Here is an 11,420-nt window from a genome sequence, read left to right on the forward strand (position 1 = left end):
ATGAGTGATGAACTTCCTCTTACTAGAGGTATGTAAGCCATAGTTTGTGGCTCTTCTGAATGGAATTTATGCCTTGATGGGGTGTTATATTTAATGATCTCTAGAGTCCAACCATAGGGGAACAGTCTTGATTCTAGGAATGGTAATAGCCAAATTGCTCCTTAGTGGCACTGTCCTGGAGGAGCAGAGCTCTGGGCCAGGAGCCAAGCAACGCGGGTTCTGGTCTCTCCCTTGTTCCTTGTCTCCTGGTGAACTTAGTCAGGTCCTATATCTGCTCAGAGACTCAATCTCTCAATTTGTAAAATAAGGGACCAGTTTCCACATGTTGACCCACATGGCCACCCTTGCCAGAGAAGAACTTTCTCCTGGTCCTGGAGAAGATGAAAACAAAAAACCAGTGTAACATTGTTTTCATAAAGCTGCATCCACTCAGCTGAAAGGACTGTCTTCACACTGAGATTATGTATTCCTACTATTTTGGTGTTCAAATGTCCTTTCTTTTCTTTTTTGAAAAGGTGATAATGACATATGTAGAAGACAAGTATGGTGGGAGTTTTTCCCATTGACCTTGCTTGGCAAAATAAAAAGCCAAGAACTTAATAGCATCGTAGTTTCCTCAGTTGTTTTGGAATTTGTAGATGAAATTAAGAAATATGGAAGTCATTGGACTACATGATTCCAAATAACTTTCAACATTATTTCCCTCTTTCTCTCTTGTCTTTCTTCAACTCGCCCATCTATCTATGCGTTCCTAAAACATTTATTGACATATGAGTCACTAGAGTCACTGAAATGAGTGACACACTGACAGTCCTTTCATATGTGATGCTTATAATGTCGTAGGGAAGACCAACATATAGACATATAAACAAATCATGTTTAGGTTAATTCATATTTTTCTATCATAAAATGCTTCTGTACATGTTCTTAGATGTATCTTTTGTACTTTTTTTGATTGTTCCCTTAGGATAAGTTCCAGGATCAAAACGTATGTCCAACTTTACATCCTAAAACATTTTGCCAAATTGCTTGGCAAAATGGTTGTGTCAATAATTTTTTATGAGCACAAAATCATTCCCCCATATTCCTTTTTTTTTGCAGTTTTTGGCCGGGGCTGGGTTTGAACCAGCCACCTCCGGCATATGGGGCCAGCACCCTACTCCTTTGAGTCACAGGTGCCGCCATTCCCCCCTAGTCTTATGCGTACCACCATCAATCTGCTTAGTCTTCAGTAGTTTGGTACAAACTATTTATCTTTTGTTTTAAATTATGAGACACCATTAGCAAGATGAGCATGCTTTCATATGTTTAATAATCTTTTGCGCTTTTTGTGCCAATTGCTTGATCATATTCTTTGTCCATTTAAAATTGAGGGCCATGTGTTTTTCATATTGTTTTATAAATGTAGTTTATATATGAAGGATACCAAAAGGCTTTGTTTGAAATATGTAAATAAGCTTATTTTCTCAGTGAAGCAATTTTTGTAACTTCATTTATGATGATTTTGTTATGTGGCAATTTACATAATTTTTACAAAATTTCTGTTTTCCCTTACAGTTCTGTGGGCATAGTTAAAAAGGCCTTCTTGTTCAGTATATTATAAAAACATTCTCCTAGGTTTTTTCTAATTTAATACTTTGTTTGGATTTTCTATAAATATTTGATCCACACGGAGTTTATTTGGTGCAGTGTATAGTGTACGTATCTGACTTTATTGCTTTCTTAATTTTGTCTCAGCACCAATTGTAGAATAATCCATCTGTTTCTCATTGTTTTGTAGTGGAATCTGTATCATACTAAATTTCCACATTATACAGATGCCTATTTATGGTCTCCCTACTAAGTCCCATTGATCATTTGTCTCTTTGTATAGTACCAAATTGTTTCGATTACCATAGCTTTAGAGTACAGTTGAATGTTAGGCAGGAAATATCACCCACTTTCTCTTATCTTTTTATTTTAATTAACTGGGTCTACTCTCTAGATAAGCATTTTTCAATCTTTTCTATCTCACGGTGCACTAGAATCTGTAGTTAAACATCTATGGCACACTTAAATTATGTTGATCAAAGAAAGAGTAAAAAAAAAAAGAATATATTTACTTGTTTTGAAATTCTTTCAAAAATAAGTTAATTGGTGATCTTTAAATTTTTCATGGCACGCCTAAGATCCTCTGGTGGCCAACCAGTTGAAAGTCACTGTTCAAAAAGTAGCAATTTTAAATCTTAGCTGCTATTTGTTTCCATACTCCTAAACTTTTAAATTAATTGTAGATATTTATGGATTTTCTGACTCTGATGTGTATTTCTAACTCATTTACACTCTCCCTTATTGATGGTTTCCTTCTGCCTAGCTCACCTCACTACCATCACTATCACAACCAACATAACCACCACCTCCTCCACTGCATTCACCACCTCCAGCACCTCAAACACATTCACCACCTCCAGCATCAAAACCACCTCAACTGTCACAACCAACTCCACCTCCACCACTTCCACCATCTCGACCAGCCCCACTACCTCCATCACCTCCACCATCACCACCACCTCCACTACCTAGAACACCTCCAAAACCTCCGCCACCTCCATCACTCCCACCACCTCCACCAGCTTCACTACCTCAACCACCTCCATCATCACAAACACCTAGACCATCACAACCATTTTCATTACATCCACCAACTCCACCACTTCCACTACCTCCCCTACTTCAATCACCTCCAATACCACCACAACCTCCACTACCTCCACCAGCTCAATGATCACCAATACCTCCACCACCTCCACCACCTTCACCACAACTACTACCTCCACCACCTCCAACATCACAACCACCCCCACTACCTCCACCATCTCCACTACCTCTACCACCTCCACCACCTCTACCACCTCCACCAGCTCACCATCACTACCATCTCCATTACCTCCATCACTAAACACCACTTCCACCACCTCCACCATCACCACTACCTCAATAAATTCCACCACCTTCAGCATCACAAACCTCAACCATCACTACCACCTCCACTTCTACCACGACCTCCACCACCTCCACTATCTCCACCACAAACACTTCCACTACATCTACCATTTCCACCACCTCTACCATATCCACCACCTCCAACATCACTGCCCCCTCCACTATATCCACCACATCCCCAAACTTCACCACCTCCACCACCTCTTCCACCTTCATCATCACCACCACCTCCACTACCTCCATCACCTCCACCACCTCCGCTACCTCCACTACCTCCAACACCTTGACCATCTCCACCACCTCCATCACCAGTATCACAACCACCTCACCATCACAACCATCATCACCATCTCCACAACCTTCACCACTAAACAATACTACCACCACCTCCACCATCACGACCACCTGAACTACCTGCACCACCTCCAACATCACAACTTTTCAACCATCACATCCACTTACCCAACCCTCATCTCCTTCACCACCTCAACCACCTCCAAAGCCTCTACCATCTCCACCACCTCCAACATCACCACCACCTCCACTTCCTCCACCACTAAACACTACTGCCACCATCTCCACCATCACTGCAACCTTCACTGCCTCCACTATCTCAACTACATCAACTACCTTCCCTGTCTCCACCAACTACCCCACCTAGACCACCACCACCACCTCAACTATCACAATCTATTCCACTATATCCACCACCTCCCCCAACTTGACTACTTCCATCACCTCCATCAACTCCACTACCTCCACCACCTCTGCTACCTCCACTACCTCCATCACCTTCACTAAATCCATCACCTCCACCATGTCCACCACCTCAACTACCTCGATCACCTCCACCACCTCCAGTACTTCCACCACCTGCCCTACCTCCACCATCTCCACTATATCCATCACCTCTACCATGTCCACCACATCAGCTACCTCGATCACCTCTATGACCACCACTACCTCCACCACTTCCACTACCTAGACCACCTGGACCAAAACATATATCACCTACACCATCTGCAGTGTCACAATGACCTCGACAATGACAACCACCTTCACCACCTCCACCATCTCCACCACCATCATCACCTCCAGTACCTCCATCACATCAACCACCTCCACAAACTTCATCACCTCCACCATCACAACCACTTCAACTACCTCCTTCATCGCCACTACCTCTACGATATCCACAACCTCCCCTACCTCCAACACAACTGCCATCACCACCACCTCCACCAACTACATCACCTCTGTCACCTCCACAACTGCCACCACCTCAAATACCTCCACCACTTCCCCAAACTCCACCACTTCAACCACCTCCATAGCCTCCACCACCTCCACCACCTCCACCACATTTACTGCCTCCACTACCTCCACTACATCCAGCACCTCAATCACCTCCATCAACTCAACCACCTGCACCATCACAACCATGTAGACCATAACAACAACCCCACTACCTCCAAAACCTCCACCACCCGCACCACCTCCACAACCTCCACTATCTTGACCACCTCTCCCCCACCTCAAAACCTCCCTCACATCCACTATCTGCACCACTTCCAACATCACAAACACCTCCACAAACTCCATCACCTCCACTACCTCCACCACCTCCACCAGTTACACCATCACTACCACTTCCACAACCTCCACGACTAAACACCACTTCTACCACCTCCAATATCACCACCATCTCAATGACCTCCACCATCTTCAGCATCATGACCTCTCAACAATCACAACCACCTACACTACTTCCATCTCCTTCACCAACTCAACCACCTCCTGTGCATCCATCAACTCAACCATCACTACCACCTCCACCACCACCAATACCATCACCTCCACTTCCTCCACCACTTCCACTATCTCCACCACTATATACTACCTTGACTATCTCCATCATGATAACCAACTCACTACCTCGAACGCCTCTACCTCATCCACCACCTTCACTAACTCCACCATCTACATCACTTCTACCACCTCAACCACATCCACTACATCCACCGCCTTCCCCATTAACACCACCTCCATCACTGCCACTACCTCCACCAACTCCACCACCTCCAATACCTCAATCACTTCCAACATCACCACCACCTCACTACCTTGATCACATTCACCACCTCCACTAACAACATCAAATCCACCATCACCACCACCTCAACTACCTCCATAACTTCCACCACCTTTGCTGCCTCCACCACTTCCACTACCTAAACCTCCTTGATGACCTCCAACATAAGATCACCTACACCACCTACAGCATCACAACCACCTTCACTATGACAATTACCTCCACTACCTCTACTAACACCAACACCTCCACCATCGACAACACCACCCTTAACTCCATCACCTCTACTATCATCACCCCCCTTGTATACTTCCACCACCTTCACTATCTAGACCCTAAACCACCTGCATCACCTCCACCACCTCCAGCATCAAATCTCCTGGATCATGACAACCACCTCCAACACCTCCAACACTTCCACCACTGCAACCAATTCTGCCACCTCCACCACTTCCACTACCTCCATCACCTCCACCATCTCCACCACATTCAGCAACCTCCATCATCTCCAGCACCTCCATCACCACAACCATATCCACCGACTGCACCACCTCCACCATTACAACCACCTCACCTATCACTGTCACTTCCACAACCTCCCCATCAACACCTGTATTACCGGTAACACCTCCAAGATCACCACCACCTCCATTATCTCCACCACCTTCACCACCCCCACCACTGCACTATCTCCTCCACCTCCATCACATCCACCGCCTCCACTAACTCCACAACCTCCATCACCTCCACCACCTCCACCATTACACCATAACCACTACTTCCACAAACTTCAGCACTAAACACAACCTCCAGCATTGGAACCTCAACCATAACAACCTCCTCTTCCACCCCTTCACAATCTGTAACACCTTCTCCATGCCAAAGACATGCACTACCTCCAGCTCCACCATCTCTACCACCTCCACTCCCCCCACTAGCTGCAGTAAATCCATCACTTCCACCAATCTTCACAGTCAACTTCTCCACCTCCACTACTTCCACCATCTCTACCAACTCCATCACCTCGACCACCACCACCACCTCCACCAACTCCACTACCTCTACCACCTCAGCTATCACTGTCACCTCCACCACCTCCTGCATCATCGTCTCCACTACCTGCACCACGTCCATGATCGCCACCACCTCCATTACCTCCACTACCCCCACCATCTCTACCACGCCCACCATGTTCACTACCTCCGCCACATCCATCACTTCCATACCATCACTACCACCTCCACCAGCACCATTACCTCCTTCACTTCCACCACCTCCACCATCTCTACCACCACCACCATCACAACCACCTCCACCATCTCCACCACCTCCACCACTTCCACCACATCCACCACATCCACTACCTCCATCACCTCCAAGATCGCCACTACCTCCATTACATCCACCACCTCTACCACCTCCACCAACACAACCACCTCCACCACCTCCACTATCTCTACCACCTCACCTATCACTATCACTTCCACAACCTCTCTCATCACCACCTCCACTACCAGTACCACCTCCACAATCACCACCACCTCCAGTATCAAATCCACCTGGACCATTATAACCAACTCCGCCACCATCTTCACCAACTCCACCACCTCCACCTCCTCAACCATCACGACCACCTCCACCACCTATACTACCTCCAGCACCAAAACCATCTCTATCACCTCCACTATCACAATCACCTCCACTACCTCCACCGCCTCCACTACCTCAACAACCTCTACCACCTCCACTGCCTCCACCATCAAAACATCCTCCACCACCTCCACCACCTCTACTACCTCCATCACCTCCACCATCTCCACCACCTCCACTATCTCTACCACCTCACCTATCACTATCACTTCCACAACCTCCCCCATCACCATCTCCACTACCCGTGTGACCTCCATGATCACCACCATCTCCACTACCTCCACCACCCTCACCACCTTCTCTACCACCTCCACCTCCACCACCTCCACCACCTTTACCACCTCCACTACCTCCACCACCTCCACCACCTCCATCCACTACACCATCACCACCAGTTCCTCAAACTTTGCCACTAAACACCACTTCTACCACCTCCATCATTACCACCACCTCAACAACTTCCACCATCTGCAGCATCACCACCTCAACAACCTCCACCATATGCAGCATCATAACCTCTCAATGATCACAACCACCTACACCATCCCCATCACCTTCACCAACTCCACCACCTCCAGCGCCTCCACCAATTTACGCATCACTACCACCTCCACCACCACCATCACCATCATGTCTAATACTGCACCACCTCCACTATCTCCACCACTAAACACCACTTTGACCATGTCCATCATGACAACCATCTCCACTACCTCCACTGCCTCCACCACCTCCTTCACCTTCACTAACTCCACCAACTCCACTACCTCCAGCACCTCAATCACTTCCACTATCACCACCACCTTAACTACCTTGATCAAATCCAACACCTCCACTACCTCCACCACCTACACTACATAAAATCCACCATCACTATCACCTGACTACCTCCATCACCTCCACCAGCTTCGCTGCCCCCACCACTTCCACTACCTAAACCACCTCAACCACCTCCAACACAAATATCACCTATACCACCTACAGTATCACACCCCCTGGACTATAAAAACCACCTTCCCTACCTTTACTAACTCCAACACCTCCACTATCACAACCACCCCCACTAACTCCATCACCTTTACCATCATCATCTCCCTCCTATACCTCCACTACATTTGCTGTCTAGACCCTCCTCCACCTCATCACCTCCACCGCCTCCAGCATCAAATGCACCTTGGCCATCTCTGCCACCTCCAACACCTCTAAATCCTCGACCCCTCCACCCCTCCATCCTCTCCACTACCCACACCACCTCTACTACCTCCTTCACCTCCACCATCTCCACCAACTCTACCAGCTGCACCACCTCCAACAACACAACCACCTCCACCACCTTCATTACCTCTACCATCTGTACCACCTCTATCACCTCCACCATCTTCACCAACTCCACCACCTCCACCATGACTACCATCTTCACCACCTTCACCACCTCCGCCACCTCCACTACCTCCACCACCTCCACCAGCTACACCATCACCACCACTTCAACAACCTTCACCACTAAACACCATTTCAACCACCTCCACCTTCACCGCCACCTCAACAGCGTCCACCATCTCCAGCATCATAACCTCTCAACCATCAGAACTACCTACACCACCTCCATCTCCTTCACAATATCAACCACCTCCAGAGCCTCCACCAACTCAATATCACTACCACCTCCACCACCACAGTCATCTCCACCACCACCATCACCTCTACTTCCTCTACCACCTCCACCATCACCAACAACTCCACTATCTCCACCACTAAACACTACCTTGACCATCTCCATGATGATAACCACCTCCATTATCTCCAAAGCCTCTACCACATCCTCCACCTTCACTAACTCCACCATCTACACTACCTTTACCACCTCAGCCACATCCACTACATCCACCGCCTTCCCAAATTAAACCACGTCTACAAGCTCTATCACCTTCACTACCTCCACCATCTCCACCACCATCACCTCCACCACCTCCATCACTTTCACCACTGCCACCACCTCCACTATAACCACTACCTCCATAACTTCTGTAATCACTACCACCTCCTTACTTCTACAACCTCCACCACCTCCAGCACCTCCTATACCTCCACCACTTCCAGCAATCTATAAACTCTACTGCTTCCACCACCACCACCATCACCACCTTCAGCATCAGAACCCCTCAACCATAACAACCTCCTCCTCCACCACCTCCACGCATACACCATCCATACCACCTCCACCACCCCAACCACGTGCACTACCTCCACCATTTCCACCTTCCACCACCTCCACCACCTCTACTAACTCCACTAGCTGAACTAACTCCATCACCTACACCACCTCAACCACCTCCACTACTCGAGTGCTACAACCCCTCAATCTTCTCAACGAACTCCTCCACCTACACCACCTGTAGTACCTCCACCCCCTCCACTACATCCACTACATCCACCACCTCCATCACCTAGACCACAACCACCACTTCCACCATCACAACCACCTCCAGCACTCCCACACTACTCCCACAACCTCACCTATCACTGTCACCTACAGTGCCTCCTCCATCACCACCTCCACTACCTGCACCACTTCCACAATCACCACCACTTCCACCACCTCCACCACCTCCAGCATCAAATCCACCTGGACCATCACAACCAACTCCACCACCTCCAAACCTCCACTGTGACAACCACCTTCACCACCTGTACTACCTCAAGCACCTCCAACATTTCCACCACCTCTACCACTTCCACCACATCCTCCACCTCCAACACCTCCATCACCTCAAACTTCTCTACCACCCCCACCACATCCACCACTTCCACCATTGCAACTACCTCCATCACATCCACTACCTCCACCACCACAAGCACCTCCACCACCTCTATTACCTCACCTATCACTGTCACTTCCACAACCTCCCCCATTACCTCTTCCACTACAGGTACCACCTCCCCATTCACTGCCACCTCCATTACCTTCAACATCTTCACCACCCCCACCACCTGCACTACTACCACCACCTCCACTATATACACCACCTCCAACACCTCCATCACCTCCACCACCTCCAGCATCTCATCCTCCTGGACCATCACAACCAATTCCACCACATCCACCATCACCACAAATTCCACTACCTCCACCATCACAACCACCACCTCCATCACCTTCACCACCTCCACCATCACAACCACCTCCACCACTAATACTACCTCTAGCACCTAAACCATCTACACCACCTCTACCATCACAACAACCTCCACCATCTGCACAACCTCCATCACCTCCACCATCCCACTACATCCACCACCTCCAATACCTCAACTGCCTCCACCAGCTCAAACACCTTCAATACCTTCTCTGCATCAAGCACATAAACCATCTCCTGTATCTAAACCACCTCAATCATCACAACCACCTCTGCTACCTCTACCTCCTCCATTACCTCTACTAACTCTAATATCTCCACCATTACCTCCACTAACTCCACCTCCACCACTCCAACCACCTCCAGTAACTCCATAACCTCCCCCATCACCACCACCTCCAATACCTCCATCATCTCCACTACCTTGACCTTAGACCACATACACCACCTCCATCATCTCCAACACCTTTAGCATCAAAACCATCTTGACCATCACAACCACTTTGAACAGCCCACCACCTCCACCACCTCCACCACCTTCACCACCTCCATCACTCCACGACCTCGACCAACTCAAATACCTCCAGCACCTCCACTAAATACACCACCTCCACCACCTTCACGACCTCCATCAAATTCACTACCTTGATAACGTCCACCATGACCACCACCTCATCAACCTCCACCACCTCTTTCACCTCGACCATCTCCAACATCAAACCACCTCAACCATCACATCCACCTTCACAACCTCTACCACCTCCACCATATCGACCAGCTCCACCATCACCAGCACCTCAATGACCTCCCCATCTTCAGCATCATAAACTCTCAACCATCACAACCATCTCTACCATCTCCATCTCCTCTATCACCTCAAATACTTTCAACACCTCCACCACCTCCACCATCACTACCACCTCCACCATCACTACTACCTCCATCACCTCCACCATCACCACAATCTCTACTTCCTCCACCACCTCCACCCTCCTCCACCATCACCACCACCTCCACTAACTGCATCTCTTCTACCATAATCATCACTTCCACTACATCTACCACCTCCACTACTTCCACCACCTCCATTACCTGCCCTACCTGAATTACCATCATAACTCCAACATCACCACCACCTCTACTAATTCTGTCACCTCCACCATGACCACCACCTTTAATGCCTTCACCACCTCCACTACCTAGACCCTCCACCACCTCTACAACCTCCACTTCATCCACCACCTTCACCACCTCCATAACATTCCTCCATAACCTTCTCTACGTTCACCATCACAACCACCTCCACCAACTCCACCACCTCCACCTCCAATGACCTCCCCAGCGTTAGCATCATAAACCTTCCACCAACTCCACAACCTTCACTACACCCACTACCTTGATCACCTCATCTGCCCACGTTCAATGCCTCCACTGTCACTACCAACTACACCTTCACCACCTACACCACCACCTCCACTATATCCATCACTAAACACTACCTACACTACCTCCACCTTCCCAACCATCACCACCACCTCAACCACCTCCACCATCTCCAC

General features: G+C 48.5%; 1 pseudogene; it reads left to right on the forward strand.

Moving 5' to 3' along the window:
• On the forward strand, nt 1–10,665 carry LOC128564358 (basic proline-rich protein-like; annotated as a pseudogene).
• Nucleotides 10,666–11,420: the final 755 nt, after the last annotated feature.

Source organism: Nycticebus coucang, chromosome 14 (genome assembly GCF_027406575.1).
Source record: "Nycticebus coucang isolate mNycCou1 chromosome 14, mNycCou1.pri, whole genome shotgun sequence".
Lineage (NCBI taxonomy): Eukaryota > Metazoa > Chordata > Mammalia > Primates > Lorisidae > Nycticebus > Nycticebus coucang.